Consider the following 22,378-nt stretch of genomic DNA (forward strand, 5'->3'; position numbering starts at 1 on the left):
GGCCCCAGGGCAGCAGTCAGGGACCCGTGGGAACAGCGAAGCGAGCACTTTTGAAGCAAAGGATGTAAGGAACCTGAGGGAGCAAACTACTGAAACCTGCCCCAGCAGTTCTTGGAGCGAACGACCGGGCCTCTCACCCGGAACAGTAGTGCTGACGGGGCCATGGGATAGTCGAGGCACAGTAACGGGGCCATGCATTGGTAGTAGGTGTGTCCGTCTGCGTCTTAGGGTCAGGTTAAGAGGGTGGGACCTCCAGGGGCTCGTGGGAGGGGCCGCCGCGCTACGGTCCTAACAAGCGCGACCAGACAGCGTGACGGACACGGGGGAGCTTTACACCCGGAGAACTTGGGGTGGGGGAGGAACTCCAGCTGACCCCAGAGGAGGCCGAGACCAAGTATGTGGGCCGCAGGTGCCAAACCAGTCCCTGCCCGTGGAGGCGGGCTTGTTGACTTTGGCAGCCCCACCCCGAGCCTCCTTCTACCCCAGGAAGGCCCGAAGCTGACACTGGGCCCTGCTGGGGCTGGAGGTGTTCCCAACCAGGCCTGCTGGGGCCGGCTGCGGCCGGCTGCGGCCCTGGGGGGGCTGCCCCAGGGTGGGGGCCTGGGCCCTGCCAGGTGAGGCCCCGGCCGGGCGACGTCGGAGCCCAATGAGCGGCCTCCCGTGGGCCTCAGAGGGCAGGCCTGACAGACGAGGCCAGGGAGGAAGGGATGGGGGACGTCAGCGGGCATCCCCAGGTTTGTCGTAATGGGGCACCGACGGCGCACGGAGATCGAGACGTGCAGTCCCCCTTCGTCACGGCAAACTGCTGATGGGTAAAGAGACGGGCGGCGGGTGCCTGGGGGCCCCGCTGGTTAAGCGTCCAAGCCCCGGTCTGGCTGAGGGCACGACGTCAGGGTCCTGAGATGCAGCTTCATGTGGGCTCTGTGTGGGCGCACAGCCTGTCTCCTCCCCCGTCCCTCCTGCTCACTCGCTCTCTGAAAAAGAAAGAGAAAGAAAGAAAGAAAGAAAGAAGAAGAAAGAAAGAAAGAAAGAAAGAAGAGGAGGGAGGGAGGAAGGAGGAAGGAAGAGACAGACGGTCACGGGGACCTTCAGTGACCTGGATGGACAGGACGGACCTGGACGAGCTCCTGGTGGAGCTGCTGTGGCTTCAAAGGCCCCTCTATAGCCTCCTGAGCCACGACCTGTCCCCACGGATGCCGCCGGCGCGGGTGGGGGTGGCGGAGCCCGGGCAGGGGCAGAGGGAGATGGGGAGGCACGTGTGTGCCCGCGTGCCCCGAGGCCCCGTGCGCCAGACCAAGAACATTCGACGCTCTGCACACCAGCTCCGTGCCCGCCGCGCCCTGAGCACGGAGACGGGCCAGAGGAGGGCCCGCGGGGCGCGGGGGGCAGGCGGTGGGGGAAAGGCCGGGCCGTGGGCCGTGGGCCGTGGGCTTCCTCCCGCCCGCCGGGCGCCCAACCCTGGGGCCTGCCTCTGCCGCCCGCGGCTGGTCCTTGGGACGAGGTTTTGCCGCCGCAGGCTGAGGGGTCGGGGCACTACCCCTGCAGGGGCTGGGACTGAGGCGGGCGTCTGGGCTCCCCACAAGGAGATGCCGGGTGGTCCACTGGGCGGCGGACCCGGTGTCTGTCTGTGATGGGGGCTCTGTCTTCAGTACAGAGAAGGCCTGGGTCCTAGGGGAAGCCAAGGGCCACATTTATTTCTTCCTTTTTTAAAAAATTTCTTTGAACTTTAAAAACTTAAAAAAATATATTTTATTTATTTATTCATGAGAAACAGAGAGAGAGAGAGAGGCAGAGACCCAGGCAGAGGGAGAAGCAGGCTCCATGCACCGGGAGCCCGATGTGGGATTCGATCCCGGGACTCCAGGATCACGCCCTGGGCCAAAAGCAGGCACCAAACCACTGAGCCACCCAGGGATCCCCCTAAAAACTTTTTCTTCTTTTTTTTTTTTTCAGATTTTGTTTAAATTCAATGACCATATAATGTATTATCGGTTTCAGAGGCAGAGCTCAGTGACTCATCAGTCTTAGGTCACACCCAGGGCTCGTGACAGCAGGTGGCCTCCCAACGCCGTCACCCGGTGACCCCGTCCCCCCTCCAGCACCCCTCAGACTGTTTCCTGTGATTCAGTCTCTTACGGTTTGTCTCCCTCTCTGTTTCGTTTCGTTCTGTTTTGCCGTCCCTTCCCCTATGATCCTCTGTTTTGTTTCTTGATTCCGTATCAGTGAGGTCATCGGATAATGCTCTTTCCCTGATTGACTTATTTCCCGCCCCGCGATACCCTCCGGTCCCGTCCACGGTGTGGCAAGATTTCACCCCTCGGGGGCCGAGTGGGGTCCCACTGTGTGTGTGGAGCACTTCTCCTTCATCCCCGTCTGTCGCTGGGCGTCGGGCTCCTCCCGCAGTCCGGTTACTGTGGACACTGCTGCCGTGAACCCGGGGCGCAGGTGCCCCTTCGGATCACGACATCTGTATCTTTGGGGTAAATCCCCAGCAGTGCAATTGCGGGGTCGTAGGGTAGCTCGATTTCCAACTTCTTGAGGACCCTCCACGCGGTTGTCCAGAGCCACCTGCACCAGCTCGCCCCCCCCCCCCCACCTCCACGTGCACTGGAGGAGGAGGCTTGAGGGTGAGGAGGGGCGGGAAGCAGGAGAGGAAGGCCTGGGCTGCACTCCCGGGTTTCTCACACCCTCTGACTTCACCCCCACACCGTCTCTCACCCACGCCTCAGCCTTCCCGAAGGGACCTAATCACAACAGTAGGAGAAGTCACAGCAGCTATTGTTTACTGAAAACATGTCTTGGGCCAGACACTTGGTTAAGTGACTTATTCTAACTTTATTTCTAAAATTTGGAACATCCTGGCAAGTTAGGCCTTCTTGTACGCATTTTACAGATAAGGAAACTGAGTCCCAGAGACGTTAAATAACTCTCACTTGGTTTAGGATTCCTTTATTTTATTTTTTTTATTATTACTTTTTATTTTTATTTTTTATTTTATTTATTTTTATTTTTATTTATTTATTTTTTTATTATTTTTTTTAAGAGTCAATTTATTTTGGAGAGAGAGAGAGCCAGGGGGAGAGGGGCAGAGAGAGTGCTAAGCAGACGCCGTGCTGAGCGCGGAGCCAGATGAGGGGTCAATCCCATGACCCCGGGATCAAGACCTGAGCCGAAACCAAGAATCAGACGCTCAACCGACTGCACCCCCCGGCGCCCCTAGGATTCCTGTAAAGCCCGTCAGTCTTGTCTAGGGCCAATCCCGCCCCCAGATGCCAACTCACCCTCCTCCCCGGCTTTCTATGGAGACTGTCCTCCCCCGAGAGGAGGCCACCGGCCACCGAGCCGAGCATCCCCTCAGTCGTGCGGATCATCACCTGAAGTGTCAGCCCCTTGAGGGTGGATTCACCCCCCTGAGCTCATCCCCTTACTGGCCTGGGCTTCCTCTCCCGAGACCAAGCCTTCCGCTGCTTTCCTTTGTCCTAGACTTTTCCGTTTTGCCATTTAGGAGTCGGCCCACGACGGTTCCCCACGTGCTCACCTCAGCCCTTCTGTGGATTATTCCCAGCACCTGCGGCCTCGACAGGACCCTGGCTCCCTCGAGGACCCCAGCTCCCAGCAGCATCCGCGGGGCGGCGGATGCTCCCCTGCTTTCCAGGCGTTGGGGGTGTCACTGCCAGAGGCCCCTTCCCTGTGACTTTGCTACCTGTCCCCTCCTCATCACTCCTCTCGACCCCCTGCTGCTTCCGTGACTCTTTCTTTATGGATGCGGGGACGTGCGTGCGGGGCCTCTCTCCTCATCCTGCCTTCCTCCTGGGTGCTTCCAAAGCCCACGGAGACGCCCCATCCAATCCAGGAGCCCCTTTGTTTGTTGGCCTCAACCCCAAAGACCCTCCATCGCCACGGCCACGTCCTGTGTTTTGTGGTCACTGGGAACCGCCCTATGACCTCACTCTTGAAGTCAAGTACCCCAGGACCTCCCCTTTCCCTCTGCAGCTCTTCCACGCTTCCTTTTTTTTTTTATAATAAATTTATTTTTTATTGGTGTTCGATTTGCCAACACACAGAATAACACCCCGTGCTCATCCCGTCAAGTGCCCCCCTCAGTGCCCGTCACCCAGTCACCCCCACCCCCCGCCCTCCTCCCCTTCCATCACCCCTAGTCGTTTCCCAGAGTCGAGTCTTTATGCTCTGTCTCCCTTTCTGACATTTCCCACACACTTCTTCTCCCTTCCCTTATATTCCCTTTCACTATTATACAGAGTCTTGAAACCTGTGTCCCTGGTGCTCCAGCCTCGTCCCTGTATCTGTCCATACTTTCTGCTTTCGTCCTCTGCGTGTCCAATCCAGACCTCAGCCTGTCCTTCTAACCTCTTTGTGACTCTCCCCCCCATTAGTTCTTTTGCAGACGTTGTCCGTGCTCTTAACGGCAAACAATGGAATCCCTTCTATTTTAAGCAACAGGGTTTTTTTTTTTTTTTAGGGATAAAACTAGCTTCCAGAATTGTTGGCCAGGCTCAACACACAGAATCTTGGCTGAGCTTCCAGATAAAAATCCCCAAACACTTCCCAGAATGAGGCTGCATCTGTGCTCACACAGGGGCTGTCAGCAGGGGGTTCCTGCCTGGCTGGGGGCTCAGAGCCTGCTCCTCGGGGACTGACTCCACCCCCCTGCGGCTGGAACTGGCCTTTAGTCTTTGCCGTAGATGCTCTCGTACGGCTCCACTTTGAAGAACAGCATTAGTTTTGTGATTAGAACCTATTCTAGGGGCACCCGGGTGGCTCAGCGTGGAGCGTGTGCCTTGGCTCAGGTCGTGACCCTGGGGTCCCGGGATCGAGTCCCACATCGGGCTCCCTGCATGGAGCCTGCCTCTCCCTCTGCCTGTGTCTCTGCCTCTCTCTGTGTGGCTCTCATGAATAAATAAATAAATAAATAAAACCTTTAAAAATATATAAAATAAAATAAAATAATCAGTTTAAAACCCCTTTACCCGTGGTGAGCCGCCCCCTTCACGCAGAGCAGCAGCGCGTCTCGCCTGCCCCCGGCCCGGCCTGCGGAGCGCCTCAGCCTCGGCTTTGCGCCCTCCCCCCGCCGCCTCCAGTGGGCTCTCGACTGTGCCACGGAGCCGTGATCTTCCCCGAGCGCGCCTGTGACCTGAGCGCTCTTACCTGATGTCCATCTGCGGCTCCCCGCCACCCGCAGGATGAAGCCTGGGTAAGGCCCCCCCCGACCCCGGGCTGACCGCAGGCCATCGCATCGCTCCCCCAAACCCCTCTCCGCGGCTCCGGGCTTCTGCGGTTTTATTTCCTCAGCTGGGAAAACTCCTCTTCCCCGTCCTTGCCTGATTAAATCCCTCTCTCTAGATTTAGGCCTAAGGGAGGTCCTAAGGCACTTCCATGGCACCTCTTCCAGGAAGCATTCCCGGATTGCACACCCCCCCCCCCCCGAGTAACTTCCCCTCCTGGTGACTCTGCAGAGCTCTGTGCCACTTGTTCTGTCACCGTCTCCTCAACCGGACTGTAAGCTCCGCGGAGGATCCTGCCTCGTTTCCTGCTCCAGGCCAACAGCAGGCAGAGCTTGAGGACATTCGGCGCATGTGAAATGAATGATTGATCACATTAACTCATTAATCAACAAATGCCCAGGCTCACGTACTAGGAGGTGCCAGACAGACCCAGCTCTGTCGTTTTACTTCACGCCATTCTGCTTCTCTGAATAAATCAGGACAATCTGGTTCTCAGGGTTGTTTTTGTCTTTTCTAACAGTTTTATTGAGTAACAATTGACATACGATTAACTGCAGATATTTAAACTGTACAATTTAACAAGTTTCAACATTCGCGGAAGCCCGTGGAACTAACAACACAATAAAAAAATAGGGAACGTATCCATCAACCCCCCCAAATTTTTCTGCAGAGCGAAAGATAGAACAATGGATTTTAATGTTGCAGGGTACCAGACGTTCCCCGATACGGTTTCGGGTCCCACAATTGTAACTAACCTCTAAGAAATTCCATTTGTTGAGTTTCAGTTTGGTGTCAAAGAAAAGCCGCAATACAGATTCAGAGATCTGGAAGAAAAAAATGTAAAGCAACGTCATATTCTCACGAAAGTTTTTGTTTTAGAAAATGTTTTTTTTTAAATTTTTTTAATTCTCTCTCATTTCTGAGAGAGAGAGAGAGAAAGAGAGAGAGAGAGAGAGAGAGAGAGTGAGCGGGTCAGGGGGACGGCAGAGGGAGAGGGAGAAGCAAGCTTCTTGCTGAGCGGGGAGCCCGAGGCAGGGCTGGACCCCAGGACCCGGCCAAAGGCAGATGCTTAACGGGCTGAGAAACCCAGACGCCCCTCAAATAGGTTTTTATTTTTATTTATTTATTTTTTAAATATTTTATTTATTTATTCATGAGAGACACTGAGAGAGAGAGAGGCAGAGACACAGGCAGGGGGAGAAGCCGGCTCCATTGCAGGGAGCCCGACGTGGGACTCGATCCCGGGTCCCCAGGATCACACCCTGGGCCGAAGGCAGGTGCTAAAGCGCTGAGCCACCCGGGCTGCCCTCAAATAGGTTTTTTTTATTTATTTATTTATTTATTTTTATTTTATTTTATTTTTTTTTTTTATTTATGATAGTCACAGAGAGAGAGAGAGAGAGGCAGAGACATAGGCAGAGAGAGAAGCAGGCTCCGTGCACCGGGAGCCCGACGTGGGATTCGATCCCGGGTCTCCAGGATCGCGCCCTGGGCCAAAGGCAGGCGCCAAACCGCTGCGCCACCCAGGGATCCTCAAATAGGTTTTTAAATTAAAATGTCATTTATGACCTAATAGAGTGAGTTTATTATTGTTATTTTTAAAGTGATATTTTGAATCCTTCCGTTTTGATTTCTTTTTTAGCACTTTTTTTTTTAAATTTTTTTTATTTACTTATGATAGTCACAGAGAGAGAGAGAGAGGCAGAGACACAGGCAGAGGGAGAAGCAGGCTCCATGCACCGGGAGCCCGATGTGGGATTCGATCCCGGATCTCCAGGATCGCGCCCTGGGCCAAAGGCAGGCGCCAAACCGCTGCGCCACCCAGGGATCCCCGTTTTGATTTCTAATTTGATAAATAGCAGTAGACGTCCCCCACATGAACAAAACAAAACAAAAAAATCTTTGGAGACTTCAATAAGTTTTTAGAGAATAAAGAGGTCCCGAGACCAAAACGTTGAGAATGACTGACATTCAGACCCGAGGTTGGGAGCATCGGCTCTGAGGCCTGACTACCCGCTTCGGGATCCGGGCTTCACCCCGCCCCCCCGGCACTTTATAGCAGAACTTTGGGCAAGTTTCTGATCTCTGAGGTCCCTGGGTACCCGGACGTACCTACCACAACAGGTTGTTGAGGATCAAATAAGTCAATGCATGGAAAATATTTAAAACGGTGCCTGGTGCATAAAGCAGTGCCCCATAAACGTTAGAAGGGGACCAGAGTGTGCCGCCCCGAACACGCCACCTTGCTGAAAAGATTCTTTTGAGCTTAAGGCAACTGAGGAAAAGCAGCGGCGGCAAAGCTCTCTGCCCTTCCCCAGCTGCCTCGGGGTGGGGGGCCTCCCTGGGACGGTGCCTCCCCTGGGTGGGTGCCCCCGCTCTGCCACCAGGAAAAGAAGAGCCGTCTCTCCCGCGCAGACGAACACAAGGCCGAGAGGAGTCGGCGCGATCGAAATCTTACTAAATAACCCTCATCTTCCAGGAGTTCCCACATATATTCACCTTCCCACAATTACCACCTCCAAACCCCTTCCCCTTCGTCTTCTCACAATTTATCCCTGTTGGTTAAAATGGTAAGAAAAAAAATGGGAAAAAAATTATTTATTTAAATCATCCCTACGCCCGACACGGGGCTGGAACTCACCGCCCCGAGGTCAAGAGTCGCCGGCTCTTCTCCGGGAGCCCCCCGGGCCCCCCAAGGTGTACGTTCACCGCCCTTTCTGTCTTCGCTTTGCCTCCCCGAAGGCCTGCACACGCGCTAATATTAAAATACCAACAGCAACTACGTGGTAATCCGTGTGGGCCTTTTCTCCTGCTAATTTGTTTTTTTTTTTTTTCATTAATTCGCAGAGTCTAGTCACCGAACCTAAGAGGGACTAGAAGACGTTTCTTTCCTCCTCCACCTCGCCGTCACCGTGGCAGGCCGACAGCCCCGAAGGGCCGAACACGCCTCCAGAGAGAGGCCTCGTCGCAGAGCATTTACCCTAAAGACCTCCACGCATCGGCCGCAGGAGGAGCGGGCGGAAGCCGATGTCAGGCCGGGTCCCCAGGAGCTCCGGGAGCCACCAGCACAACGAGGAAGGGGCGGAGTGACCTGGGTGCTGGGCCCCTGAGGCGCGTGTCCCAGTGCAGCCCAAAGGGGCCTGTTCTGACCCTATTCTCCCCACAGGCCGCGGGCAGGATACGATTAGCACCGGATTTCCCCGCGTGGAGCCTGGGACTGGAGCCTGGGAATTAGGCCAGGTGGGAAAGATAGAGACTCGATTAGGGGCCCGTCCTCCAGGTAAGGGGCCGTCCTCCAGGTGAGAGGCCATCCTCCAGGGTAAGGGACCATCATCCAGGTGAGGGGCTACCCTCCAGGTGAGGGGCTGTCCTCCAGGTAGGGACCGTCCTCCAAGTGAAGGGGCCGTCCCCGGGTAATGGCCAGTCCTCCAGGTGAGGGGCCGTCCTCCAGGGCCTGGGGCCCCTGTTTCCGAAGCGCTCTCCCGTTTGCGTCATGCCAGCCGGGGAGGCTTGAACGCCCGGGGGGGGCTTTGCGCCCTGGCCCAGAGCCGAGCTGCCCAGACAGAGCCTGCTCCCACCTGCACACTCCGTGGATTCCACCCCTTATCTCCTTCCTCCCCATCTCAGCAGAGGAACGCTCTCTCTTCCTGCCTTGGTAACCCTGCCCCCCCACCCCCGGGGCTCTCAGGGACCTTTCCCCTTCTCTCCTTTTTTTTTTTCCATTTTTTTATTTTTAAAGATTTTCTTTATTTATTCCTGATAGACACAGAGAGAGGCAGAGACCCAGGCAGAGGGAGAAGCAGGCTCCCTGCAGGGACCCCGATGTGGGACTCGATCCCAGGACCCCAGGGTCATGCCCTGGGCCGCAGGCAGACACTCAACCACTGAGCCACCCAGCCCCCCCCACCCCTTTTAAAGCGGTTCACTAGAGATACCAGCTCCATACAACAAAATACACTCCTCTTATGTGTCGTCCCGATGCGTTTGGTGCATGCGGCCGCCCCGCACCTGCCACCACCGCGCCGCCACCCGTTTCCCTGGCGCTCCTCTGCAGTACGCCTCCTCCTTTGCCAGCTCCGGACAAACCACTGGTCACCTCACCGCGGCTTCGCCTCTTCTAGACTCTAAATGGAATCATGGGATCACGAGCGTGGCCGCCCTTCCGCAGCCAGGCTCCGGGTCCAGCTGAGGAGCGCCGGGTGACGGGCGCCGGCCGTCCGGGCCGCCCAGGAGCGCTGCTGGCCGCGCTGGCCCCGATCCTAGTCTCGAGTGGGTAACGCCGCGGCCGACCTTCCTGGACTCGACTCGGTGTGGACGTCTGCTTTCGTTTCTCTGGGGCTGGTCCTGGGGATCGGCAAGTCGTAGGATGGGGCCGTTCCCGGGACGCTCCCTGCGCCATGTCCTGCTGTGCCCCACGCGAGGCGTCCGCTCGGGTGTGACACGCGGATACCCCCTTCCCTGCCACGACGTCACACGCGCTCCAGAAGGCACAGGCCCCGCAGAGTTTCAAACACGCATCACCCATGGGTGGCCGGCATCGGCCAGGACTCTGCGGTCGGGGTGAGCGTGAGGCAGGTGGAGCCGAGTGCCAGAGCCCCGTGGAGCTCGCCCGGGGGCGCGGCGTGTGGGAGGCACACGAGTGGTCCACACTGTCACACAGCCCAGCCTCACCCGTGACACTATCCTTTCCTACGGCATGAAAATTGCTTGCGGCCTCAGTTTCCCGCCAGGTGCCGTGCGCCCGAGGGTCCCGGCGCGCCCACCCAGGAACGAGGGTGAGGCTGACGGAGCCGCCTCCCAAAGCCCCGTGGAGCGTGCGTGGCCGTGCAGGCGCCCAGCACTGCCCGAGGCCACGCAGTCGTCGCCGGCCTTACTCCCCGATTTGGGGGAAATACGTCTCCAGCGGGGATACGTCTCCAGAGGGCGTACGGGAGGGAGCATCTCCCTGGACCGGGGGCCGCTGCCCAGCCCATGAGTCGCTCCATAAAGCCAACTACATCTTCAAAAAAGGGGGGGGGGACCGCATATTAAAGTCCTCCAGATTCTAGAGGACTTGCCCCCTCCTGTGTCTCTCCGGGTGCCTGTGTGCTCCTGGCTGGCCAACCCTCGCCTCCCGCAGGCCCAGGCCCCACGTCCTGTGTGGGACCTGCCTGCCCCCCCCACTGCCCTGCACAGCTTCTGGGTGTGGGCCCCACCAGCCCCTGCGTCCCCGGGCTTGCCCGCTGCTCTCCTCCCCTCGGGAGGCTTCCCCGGGGCGGGTCTGTCTTTTCATTCCTCTATCCCCAGGCCTAGCCCAGTGCTTGGCACCCCATAAAGCTGAATAAATGTTTGCTGAAGGAATTGGATGAAGTGTTGGCTAGATGCCTCCTCAAGGTGTCTTCAGGCTTGATGCATCTCCACGGTCACTCCTCTATTAGCCCTCACCCACCCCCCCGCCCGTCCCCTCTCCCAGCCGCCCGCACTGATGCACAAGGAAGGCGAAAGGCTCTCCCCACAGGAGCTGGAGGCTGTGGAGAAACTGAGGCAATTCTCTGGGTCCCCCTGAGCCCTTGCCCTGGGAGGCGGCTTGGCCACGCGTGCGAAGACGGCCCACACCGCGTGTTTGGGGGCAGGAGATTCAGGTCCCTAGCCTTTCCCCGGGCACTTCGGGGGAGCTGCCCCCAGGGAACTCCTGCAGCTTCGGGAACACTCGAGCTTGATCACAGGCAACTCCCTCTACGTGTTTGTCCCGGGCCTACTGAGCTCGTGGGGACTTTCGCGGCTTTTTACTCCTGAATTCCAAAGGCCCCCGATGACGCCCCTGAGTCTAAGGCGCCCAGGCCGAGGCTGGGACAGATGCTCCACTGTCATCTGAGAGCTCGGCTGGGGACGCAGACAGAGGGAATGACGGGGAGGCCCAGCGCGGAATCCTCGTCTGGCAAGGCCCCGGGTCTCGGCCCCGGGTGGCTCCCAGTGTGACACGGGCACAGGGGCGTGCAATGAATGGCCCCGTGGGACGGCAGCAGACGCTGCGACTGGCCTGGGCGCTGGGGTGCACCGTCCGTCGGCCCCCGTCACGGGGAGGGCCCGTTCGGTCCCTGCCTTCATGGTCCAAACATTTCCTCATCTCTCTTGGGAATTCGAGGCCGTAAGAGGTCCCTGGCCGAGGGAGGCTTCTGGAGGCGACGGCATCAGGGAGCAGGGGCAATGCTTGGGTGAGCCCGGGACCCACGGGAGAAGAAGCTGCGGGAGGACCGCCCGAGGGCACCTGCACCGCCCGCAGGTTGGAAGGGGGGGAGGCCGAGGGCCCAGGGCAGGAGGCTCGGCCGCTTGGGGTGCACGCTGAGCCCCGAGCGGCCAGGGCTGCTGCCTTTCTCCGGCCTTGCTGTCCAGAGCACCCCGTGCGCTCTGCCTCCCAGCAGGAGCCCCCTCACCTCACTGGCCGGGGTGCTCGGGGGCCACCTTGTCACCGCCTTTCAGAGATGTCGGCGGCTCCGCATCTGCCCTCGGCTCAGGCCCTGGGATCGAGTCCCGCATCGGGCTCCCCGCTCAGCGGGGCATCTGCTTCTCTCTCCCCCGCGGCCTCACCCCCCTTGTGCCTGCTCTCCAGCTCAAATAAATAAATAAAATATTAAGAAAAAAAAAAGAAAGACAAAGGCTCATCACCACTCTCCTGGATATAAACTCGGGCATTCAGAGTCCCCTCCTATATACTAGTTTTTTTTTTAAAGATTTTATTTATTTATTCATCACACACACACACCACACACACACACACACACACACACACAGAGGCAGACACCCAGGCAGAGGGAGAAGCAGGCTCCCTGTGGGGACCCCGACGCAGGACTCGATCCCGGGACCCAGCATCACACCCTGGGCTGAAGGCGGCTCTAAACCGCTGAGCCCCCGGGCTGCCCACTATTTCTATCTTCTGAAAACTGGGGCCCACACGCCGGGCGGCCCCCCGGTGCCCACGCAGGGCGCTCCCTGGGGCCCGCACAGCGCCGCGGGGCAGCGCTTGTCATCCCCGCCTCACCGATGAGGCTCGGGGCGGCCGGAAAGCTGCCCAGGTCCCCGCCGAGCTGCTCCTCCGACTTCTCCAGCTTCCGCCCTCTGACCACAGACCCCCACGTCGCCGGGGAAGGCTGGACCTTGCGGCCCACGGCGTGGCCCCAGGTGACTGACCCCATGCAGCCCCCGGGGCCCAGGCTGGGGGTGGGAGGTGGGCAGCAGGAGGGTCACGGGGCCCTGCAGCCAGGAGAGCTGGGTCGGACGCCACGCCAGGCCTGGGTCCCTCCGCACCCCCTCCCCGGGGTGGAACTGTTCTTTCTGGCAGAGCAGGTCCAGCCTGTGACGTCAGGCCACTGGGCAGGGCTTCCGGGGACGGGCGACACCTGGCTGGCGGCGGGTTGCGGTGGGGCCGCACGTCTCCCCTGTCCCCAGGGCAACTTGGGGACGCGCCTGCTTCTTTGGCAACGGTCATAATTACAAATGTCTCTCAGGACGCCCTCCAGGAGGCTGTGGGTGCGATTCCTGGCGGGGCCAGCCCGCTACGAGTTCCATGCCTGGCCCTGGGATTCGAACCCACAGAGGCCAAGGGCCAAGACCGGTGATGTGCTGTGTGTCTCTCAATGGGTCGCTAGTCCCCTCTGGGCCTCCCCTGGGACATGAAGAGGTTGGAAGGGAGGGTTCTGAGCAGAGAAGGGGCGTGCGGGGTCTGGGCAGCCTGTGCTGTGCCCCGGCTGTCCTGCCCCCACCCTCCGCGGCCCTTCTCTCCCCTGGTGGCCTCAGAGCGAGACGGTGACTCATCCGGGCTCCGGGCACCCAGTTTCAGCCTTGCCCCACCCCCGCCCCGGGCCTTGCATTTGCTGTTTACTCTCAGAGCAGGTGCACCTGGGTCACAGCACGGCGGGAGGGAGATGGGGCCTGGGGACACGGGTGGGGTTGGGGCACCATCCAGCCCCATCGCCCACGGGTGGCACAGGCCAGGATGGGGTCCTGAGGCCCCCAAGGCTGCAGAGGTGCCGGTGGCCTGGCACCCCGGCCCCGCTGGCCCTGCCCCTCCCAGGGGCCCTGGGTTTCAGGCCCCCCCACCCGCGCCCTGAGCCCTGGGCTCTGCCTCTAATCTCCTCCTGGGAGTCTTCCAGCCTCCCCTGGTCAGCAGCCGGTTTCAGTCTTCGTCATTCAGCAGCTCCTCCTACGGCAGCCCTGGCCCCACCCTTGACCCCAAGGCCCCCTCCCAGGGAGAGCTCAGCCAGGTGGGGTGGGGGGCTGGGGGGGGTGCCCTGGGGGACGGGGTGGGAGCTGGGAGGATGCCTTGGGGGAGGGGGTGGGGGGTTGGGGGGGGCGCCCTGGGGGTGGAGGGCTGGGGGGCATCCTGGGAATGGAGGTGGGGGCTGTGGGGGGCCTGGGGGCTAAGGGGTGCCCTGGGGGAGGGGCTGGGGGGCTGGGGGGCCCGGGGAAGGGAGGTGGGGGGCTGGGGGAGCCTGGGGGGGCTGGGGGGCGTTCTGGGGAAGGGGGGTTAGGGGGCACCTTGGGGGAGGGAGGTCGAGGGCTGGGGGGCACCCTGGGGGAGGGGGGTGGGGAGCTGGGGGGTGTCCTGGGGATGGAGGTGGGGGGCTGGGAGGGGCCTGGGGGGGCTTGGGGGGCATCCTGGGGAAGGGGGGCCAGGGGGGCACCTTGGGGGAGGGGGGTGGGGGGCTGGGAGGCATCCTGGGGATGGAGGTGGGGGGCTGGGGGGGCCTTGGGGAAGGGGGTGGGGAGCTGGGGGGGGCGTCCTGAGGGAGGGTGGGGGGCTGGGGTCCCTGGGCAGGGGGCACCAGAGCTGCCTGTCACATGGAGGAGGTGTGCAGGGGAGTCGGGCCCCACAAGCCCTGTGTCAAGGGGCGTCTGGGCGGCTCAGTGGGGTTAAGCATCTGATGTGGGCTCAGGTAAACGATCCCGGGGTCTCTTCTCAGGCTCTGTGCCCAGCAGGGGGCAGCTTGTCCCTCTCTTTCTCTGCCCCTCCCCTCTGCTCACTCTTTCTCTCAAATAAATAAGTGAAAAACCTTTCAAAAAAAAAAAAGAAGAGAAGAGAAGGTCTGCGAGGTGTGGGGCTGGGGATGCGCAGCCCAGGCGTGAACCTGGGGAGGCTGGAGGAGAGCGCTCCGCGGGACACCAGAAGGTGTGTCCACGACTTGGCCTGTGGGTCTGGGAACCTGCGTTGGTCCCCGCCCGCCGCTCCCCCTGCAACCTTGGTCCCGCCCGCTGCTCTCCGGCCTCACGTCCCCATCTGAACAAGGCAGGGGCGCCATGGGGTGAGGCAAGGCTCCTCCCGACCCCCCCGCGCTCTGCGGGTCTCTGCGGGTCTCCCGGGTGGGCTCCTGCATCTCCCCGTGGGAGGGACGACGTGTCAGCGGCCGTGGGACAGCCAGGAGTAGGTCAGCGCTGCATGGGGGCGTCCAAGACAACCAGGAGCTCCGCTCCGGGCCCCCGAGGAGCCCCTCCGCCCCAGGCCCTGCAGGTGGATGGCTCCTCTGGCGTCCTGCCCAGGCGTCCTGCCCAGGTGCCCCAGATGGCGGCCGGGCCGCGCCGGGTGGGCAGCCGGGGGAGCTGGCAAGGGGCCCGCCAAGGCCTCTCCAGGGGCCGTCCCCCCGCGGCCGGGCACACACTGCGCTCCGCTCAGGCGGCAGGGGGAGGGGGAGGGGCAGGGCCCCGGGGCTGTGGGCTGAGATCCTGGGCTTCTTGGAACTTGCAGCCGTCATCTAGGACCCCTGCTGCGTGTCCCCAGGGGGTCGCAGCTGCTGCACGGGCACAAAGGGAGCCCGGCCAAGAGCGCCTGACGGCCGACGTCCCCATGTCGGCTCCTGCGGCCCCTGTGTCCTCCTGGGGCCTGGGCTCTGTGTGTGTGTCGACGCCTTGCTCTGTCCCATCTTGCTCTGTCCCATCTCGGACTCGGGGACAACCGCCTGGCCCAGCCCTCCCGGGCTAGGAGACCTCGAAGCCACACCCACAAAGGGCCTGGGAGGAGTGAGCCGCTGCGTGTGCATGTGACCCGGGCCTGGGGACGGCACCCTTGCCGCGACCTGTGTGTCCAGGGGTCCCTCGTGTCCGGAAAGCCGGGGCACAGGGTGCTTTCCCCTCCACGCCACCCCTCTGCTCCTCTTCGCCAGCCCCTGGGAGGCTTGCTGGGTCACCACGGCAACATTTCCCTGCTCCCTGGAGGCCTCTCCCCGGGTCTGGAATTAGCTTCCAGAATGTTTACCCACAAGCATTTTATGTTGTCGGCCAGTTCAGGCGAGTCTTTCTGGGCTGAGGAAAGCCCTTTGCAGCCTTGCCAGGTCGCAGGCAGCCAGCAGGCCCCTCGAATCCCTCTTGCGGGGGGTGCGCTCCTCCCTCCTCGCAGGGAAGGCTCGAGGTGTCAGGGTGGGGCAAGGACAAGGTGAAATCATGCACTGCTGGGAAGGCCACCCAAAGGGCATGTCCCACTGACCCGCAGTCAGCAGCCCGAAAGCGTCACTGCCGGTACAGGGAGCGTTGTCCGTCTGGGTGGCGGGAGAAGGCTCGAAAGATAAAGCAGGGCATGAACCCGACTCGGTGACAGCCCATTAGCTCTGCTCCGGGGACCCGGCTGCTGTGACTCACTGACGGCCAATCAGGAGACGCTGAGCCGAGACCTTTCTCGGCCTGACACACCTGTAACCTGCTCGCCATCTGTTGGACCACACCCCTGCCCCGACCATTCCAGAAAGAAATGTAAATCTGTGTATACGGCGGCCTTCGGAGGGCTCCGTGACTGCGCCCGACCGGCACCCACCCGCGCGGCACTGGCGGGAGAGGAAGGGTCCCGGAGATTGCGGGGGACCTGAGTAGGCCTCTCCGGTGTCCGCCGCCAGCTCTCCGCGAACCGTCCCTCCTCCATAAAACAAAAGCAAGCAAACAAAAAACACCAGTCAGATGGCAGCCCCACAAGTCCTTCCGTGGATACCAGGCTTTGAGGGGCCTGAGAGAGCTCCCGGCGAAGCCCACGTTCATAGACGGATCCCCGCTGCGGAGTTCTCTATCCAAGGAGGGCACGGGGCTCCTTATCGCTGGCCAGGGCGTCGTCCACAGTGCTAGGAGCCGGGCCAGCCCCTGGCCACACGGGCCCCCCTGGAGGATGTCCCAAGTGGGTGCCCCTTGGGAGGCCGCGGTGGGTCAGACATGCTCAGGGGAAGACCTGGGAAAGGGGCAACGCGCCGCCTTCTTACCTTAGCCTGGAGCCCGGCCCGGTGTCGAGAGGTGGGGATACCCTGTCGTTTCTGGCGTGGGACAAATGGCCGAGCCAGAGTTTTAAGTTCATTGGTGCAGGAGGGACCTGGATGGAGGGAGGTGGGGACAGCCTGCCGCAGGGTAACCCTGGAGGAGCCATCGGGAGAATTCCATTCATCTTCAAGTTGCCTAGAGGAGGGTGCTTGTGCTGCAAGGGCTGAGCTCCCAGGCTCTGCCTTGGCTGAAGCCTGTTGCAGGGTCGCAGGGTCACAGGGTCGCAGCTCACCCCGCCGCCGGCCCAGCCCTGCTAGGAAGGAAACCAACGAGTGCGTGGAGTGGGCTCCGAGGGGCGCTGGGGGTCCCCGTCCACCAGGAGCTGCCTCCCCACAGTCCCTGCTCACAGAGGGTCCCTTCCGCAGAGGCCTCCCACCGACGCTCCCAGGATCACAGGGTCCAGCGTCGGGCAAAGCCAAGAGCAGCTCTGCAAGCCGACGTGCGGGACTTCTGTGCTGGTCTAGACAGGAAAGGAAAGGCAGGAACCCCACGAGGATTCAGGAGGCGCCGCTCTGACCCCGGCACCAAGGGTAGGGGCCGCCGACGTCGTTCTCTCCCTCCGCGGGTCGGGGCGGGCTGGCTGTGACTCCAGGGCGAGACCAGCCCAGCCCGGGTGGGGTCTCTGGGTCTGTTGTCAGTCTCTGCATATGGGGGAACTTCCGCCAAGGGCCCCACTGGGACTCTCGGTCTCCCTCTCTGGGGGCATCCTCTCCTTCTCCACCCCAGCCTGGGGCAACCATTAAGGTGGGTGTAGATTAAACTTTTCACCCTCGGAGAAGGGGGCAAGACCCTCGAGCTCATTCCGGGGTCCCTCAGACCCCAGGTCCCGGCACCAAGGCCCTTGGCAACCCGCGCCAGGGCTGGACGGCCGCGTGGTGGTCGGCAGGTCCAGAGGCCTCACGCCGCGGACGTCCCAGGGGCTGCGCATCCTGAGCTCAGAGGTGCAGAGCCCTGTGAGGAGCACTTTCCTGGGGACCAGGGGAGGAGGCAGGAGGGGGACGGAGGGGGAAGGAATACGCGGACGGAGGAAGGGAACAGACGCGTATAGAAACCCGCTGTGTGTCAGGAATGTCGCTTGAGTATATAATTCGAGGCCCACAACCCCCTCTGGAGTGTGTGTGACTCTTCTCCTTCACACCCAGGAAAGCCGAGGGGCACGCAGGTTGAGCGACTTGCCCAAGGCTGCGGGTAGCAACGGTGGCTCGCGCGGGTCTGCGGTCAGGACAACCCAGCAACGCCAGAGAAAGAGCGAGACGCGCGGCTCCTGGGCCCAGGGGGGCTCAAGAGGGCGGTTCAGGGGCGCTGGGCTGGCTCAGGGGGCAGAGCCGGCGAATCTGGAGCTTGAGGTCTTGTTTGGGCCCCACCTTGGGCCCGGAGGCAACTTAAAAGAGAGAGAGAGAGAGAAAGCCGAAGTTCAGCTCTCTTCCCCTCGACACCTACCCCACCTGCGCCCCGTGTGCCACCGGGCGGTGCCGCCCAGGGAAGGGTTAAGCCTCCTCCTTGGCTCCCCCCCCCCCCCGCCCCGCATTCTTTTGTGCTGAGCTCTGGCTGGCAGCTTATGTCAGGACATCAGGGCAAGAAAGCAGAAAGGACACGGCCGGGGCACCTGGCAATGAATAATCTGCTCGTCCTGGCCCGGCTGCCCCGCAGCTGCCCCGTGTGGGGCGGCGAGGGGGACGGCGGGCAGCGCCAGCACCGAGGGCAGGGCCGGGGGCCGGGGCTGGAGCTGGCTCCGTCTCCCACGCAGTCACCATCTCAGCAGACCTCCAGTGGTTTTCCCACTGCCACCCGCCCCCCGCCCCGGCTGCGGCCAAACCCTGAGCAGTCACAGCCAGGGCCCGGCTGTCCCCCGAGGTTGTATCCCAGGCTGGGTCCAGGCTCCAGCGGGCCCTCCGGTCGGCTCCTGGGGGCGCGAATCCCGGAGCCGTGTCTTAGGGGACGGCCGGGTGTGTGTCTGGGACCTCGCGGGGGGAGCAGACAGGAAAGGACGAGGACGCCCTCTGTGAGCTCCCCGGCTCCGTCAGCCTCACCCCGCTGCCGCCTGGCCCTTGAGCTCCCGGCCCCACGGTTCCAGGGCCAGGCTCTCCCCGCCGCCGCCGGGGACACTCGGCTTTGCCCCATCGGCTGGATCTGCCTGGAATCAAACCTGCCCCCCCCACCCCCGCTTCCTGCCAGGAAACGTCGCCCTCCCTCCTTTCTGTCGAACCAGCTCCCTCACCTGCACCCAGACTCTGTCCCAAAGAAGCCCTCTGGGCGGCTTGTCTCTAGGAAGCCTTGACTCATCAAACACCTGCCCGTTGCCCTCAAGCTCTCTTGCCCTGCTGGCCGTCTTCACGCCCCCCTGCCTGCTGCCAGGGCCAGTCCCACCCCTCGTGGGACCGATCCTATGTCTCCTGTCTCGTACCCGACGGCGTGTGCGTGTCCGTGTGCTGCGTGTCCTCCGGGGACAGATCCAGCGCCGACAGCTGGGCCCTCCTGGAATCACATTTCTAATAAAGGAGCAGCTTCCACACGACTCCAGCCTCCGGCATGGGAACGGGCTGCCTTGAATGGGAGTGACCTGCCCGTCAAGAGGGGGTTTCAAAGAATGGCTTGGCCTTCCTCGGTGACAAATGCTTTGGAGCGTTAATGAGGTGCCCCGGCACGTCGTAGGCAGTCAACGCACGTTGTTAGACAAATTCCAACACGACTTACTCCCCCCACCCCACCCCCGACCCCTACAGTCATGTAAAAATTGGCGATTTTGTGCTGGTCGGGCCAACCGGTTGGGTCCTGAAGGTTAGGCTGATGTTTAAAGCGTCCTGATGGGGGATCCGTCACCCAGAGGGGAGTCTGGATAAGCAAGAGGGGACACGCAGTCACCCCTGCAGGAGAGCGGCGCCCCTGCTGCGCGCCCGGAGACCACCGGAGACCACCGCGGAGGTGCTCGGGGATCTGCAGCTCGAGCCTTGTCTGCCAGGTTCTGATTCCTGGTAACCGGCTGCGGGAACCCAAACCTTCCCCTGAGCCCGGAGGTTCTCGCCTCGCTTCCACCGTGCTGCCGAGGGCTGAGGAACGCGGCGCTGGGCTGGGGCAGGGGCATGGCTGGGCGAGAGCGAGAGCGAGGGACACCCAGGGACGGGGCACCTGGGGCGGCTGGATGCCTTCTCCCCGAGCACCTTGGCGGTCGGAAGACTTCCTTTGTTGAGCAAGCCAGATGTTTCCTCACCCCCCACCCCCAGTGAAGGGATTTGGGTGAACACAGAACAAGTGGGATTTGGGGAGTATGCCTCTGCTTACTATTTATTTGTTCTTTCATTATTTTTATTTTTTTAAAAGATTTTATTTATTGGGATCCCCGGGTGGCTCAGCGGTTCAGCACCTGCCTTCGGCCCAGGGCCTGATCCTGGAGTCCTGGGATCGAGTCCCACGTCAGGCTCCCTGCAGGGAGCCTGCTTCTCCCTCTGCCTGGGTCTCTGCCTTTCTGTGTCTCTCATGAATAAATAAAATCTTTTTAAAAAAAGATTTTATTTATTCATTTGAAAGAGAGAGAGAGGGAGCACGAGCCAGGGGAGAAGCAGAGGGAGAGGGAGAAGCAGGCTCCCTGCGGGGACCCTGATGTGGGACTTGATCCCGGGACCCCGAGGTCATGACCTGAGCCAAAGGCACATGCTTAAGCAACTGAGCTACCCAGGCGTCCCCCTCTTTTTTTTTTTCCCCTTAAACACACATATCAAGTGTCTACTGGGTGCCAGGTGCCAAGGAAGCAGATGGGAAGATCCCAGAGTCCGGGAAGTCCGCATTCTGGGGGCTCCCGGGGCCGCGGCTTCTTCCCTGGGCCCCTCGGCAGGTGCGGCCCTGAGGCCGCTGGAATTGCTTGCACCCCGCTTGTCAAGGGCAGCAAGTGTCACAACCTCCGGCGGAGCTGCGAAAGCGTGGGTCGCTCGGCCCACCGCGGGATCCTGATGGAGCGGGTCGGGGGGCCTGAGAAGGTGCATTTAAGTCCGTCTCCAGGTGCTGGTGAAGCATGGACATGCGGTAGTGTAGACGTCGTACCTTCTGGAAATGCCTTCGCCGCGCCCGCATTTCACTGCCACAGCGTCCCTGGGAGGCCTCGGGCCCGAGTGCTCCTCACCTTCGACCAAAAGAGGAAACGGGAGGACAGAGGGGTTCCGTGATTCCGGGGCACCGCCCTCGTTTCCCCCGGGGCCTTCACACTCCATCCTCCAGCTGTCTGGGGGCTGGTTTCTTCGTGGGCGCCTCCTTCTCTCCAGTGTGACCCTCCGGGGGGCGGAGGGCGTGCCTGTATGTCCGTCCACCGTTCCCGGAGTATCTCGGTGACGGCTGCACATAGTAGGTGCTCAGCAAGTAGTTGTGAGATGGACAGATGAGGGATCGCTGAGATGACAGGGCTAGCTAGTCGCAGCGCTGGGGCCGGGGCTCGGCTCCCCTGACTTTTAGAAGCACCTCTGCCCTTTGGGGTCCTCCTCCTGTCCTCCCAGCGGGACCCCAAGCCCCCTGGGCCTGGCACAGCGGGATCCAGCGGGAGTCGAGGTGCCTACACCCCTCGCCCCACCGCGTCCGGTGCCAGCTGCAGCCCCTTTTCAGGCCGGGAACCCGGCGGGGGGGGGGCCTGCCTCAGTGTTTGCCCCCACTCCACCCCACCCCACCCCCACCCCGTGCCCGTCTCTTGAGCAGCTCCCTCCTGCTCTGTTGGCTGCAGTTTCCAAACCTGCAGCATGAAGATCTGGGCCCGCCTCCTGCGGCCTGCGGGAGCCCAAAGAGCAGCGCGTCTGCCGCGGCGTTCACAGCTGCTGACTGCGTGGACCTTGCTCCGATCATAAACTAAGTGAACTCACTTCATCTGCACACCAAGCCTGCCATCATCCCCAAGTTACAGGCGAAGAAACTGAGGCACAGAAGGGTTAAGTGCTTGGCCGACGCCCCCCCGCCCGGGGCTCGTCCTTGGCAGGCCCATGAGGACCCCGTCCATCAGGCCAGGCCCCGAGGGCTGAGCCGCAGGCCCCCCGCCGCCCTGGGAGGTGCCTGCTCCTGTGATTTCCCGGGTGGCCCTGAGCAGCGCCCGCGGTGCAGGGACAGCCCCAGGCTCCATCCTACGCTGTCCCCTCACTCTCCTCTCCAGCAGCAGCGGGAAATTCCCAGGGAGAAGGACGGGGAATTCCTGGGATCAGGGACACACGTTCCCCAGGAAGCCTCTGCCTCCTGCTTGGTGCGCGGGACAGACGTGCTTGCGGCCTCCACCCCAGCACAGGGGCGGGGGAGTGGATGGGGGGGTCGTGTTGGGGGCCCGCAGGAAGGGCCGGATGGAGCGGTGGGAGGGGACAGGACTGTCCGCTATCAGTACCCCACAGACTACACACAAGCCTGCACCCCCAGCTGCCGTCTAGGACAGGGGATGGGGGGATGGGAGAGCGGGGCCGGCAGGATGGGAGGATGGGGGACGGGGTGACAGGGGGCATAGGGGGACGGGAAGATGGGGGGCGGATGGGGGAGGGGGAATGGGGTGACGGGGCATGGGGGGGCTGGGGGGTGGGGGCCGGGGTGACGGGGTGGGGGGTGGGGGGATGGGGGCAGGGCTGAGGCACGCGGGGTGGGCAGGGCAGGTGGGAGAGGCCTGCCTCCCTCCCATCACTGAGCCTCTGGTTCCCCCTAGTGGCCCTGGACGCTCCGAGGCCCGCGCCCCAGGCCGCAGCAGAGGGGGCGCTCCTCCAGGGGTTCCCTGAACCGGGCTCCGCGCCAGGCCCCCCCTCCCCGAGAGTAGGAAGGAGCAGGGGGCTGACATTCGGCTCATCACAAGCTGGCCCATGGCCAAGGGCTACCCCGTGTGGACACACGTCTGGTGGGGGGGCCCCGGGCATCACCCCCGGGCC

The sequence above is a fragment of the Nyctereutes procyonoides genome, unplaced genomic scaffold (assembly GCF_905146905.1).
Source record: "Nyctereutes procyonoides isolate TBG_1078 unplaced genomic scaffold, NYPRO_anot_genome, whole genome shotgun sequence".
Taxonomy (NCBI): domain Eukaryota; kingdom Metazoa; phylum Chordata; class Mammalia; order Carnivora; family Canidae; genus Nyctereutes; species Nyctereutes procyonoides.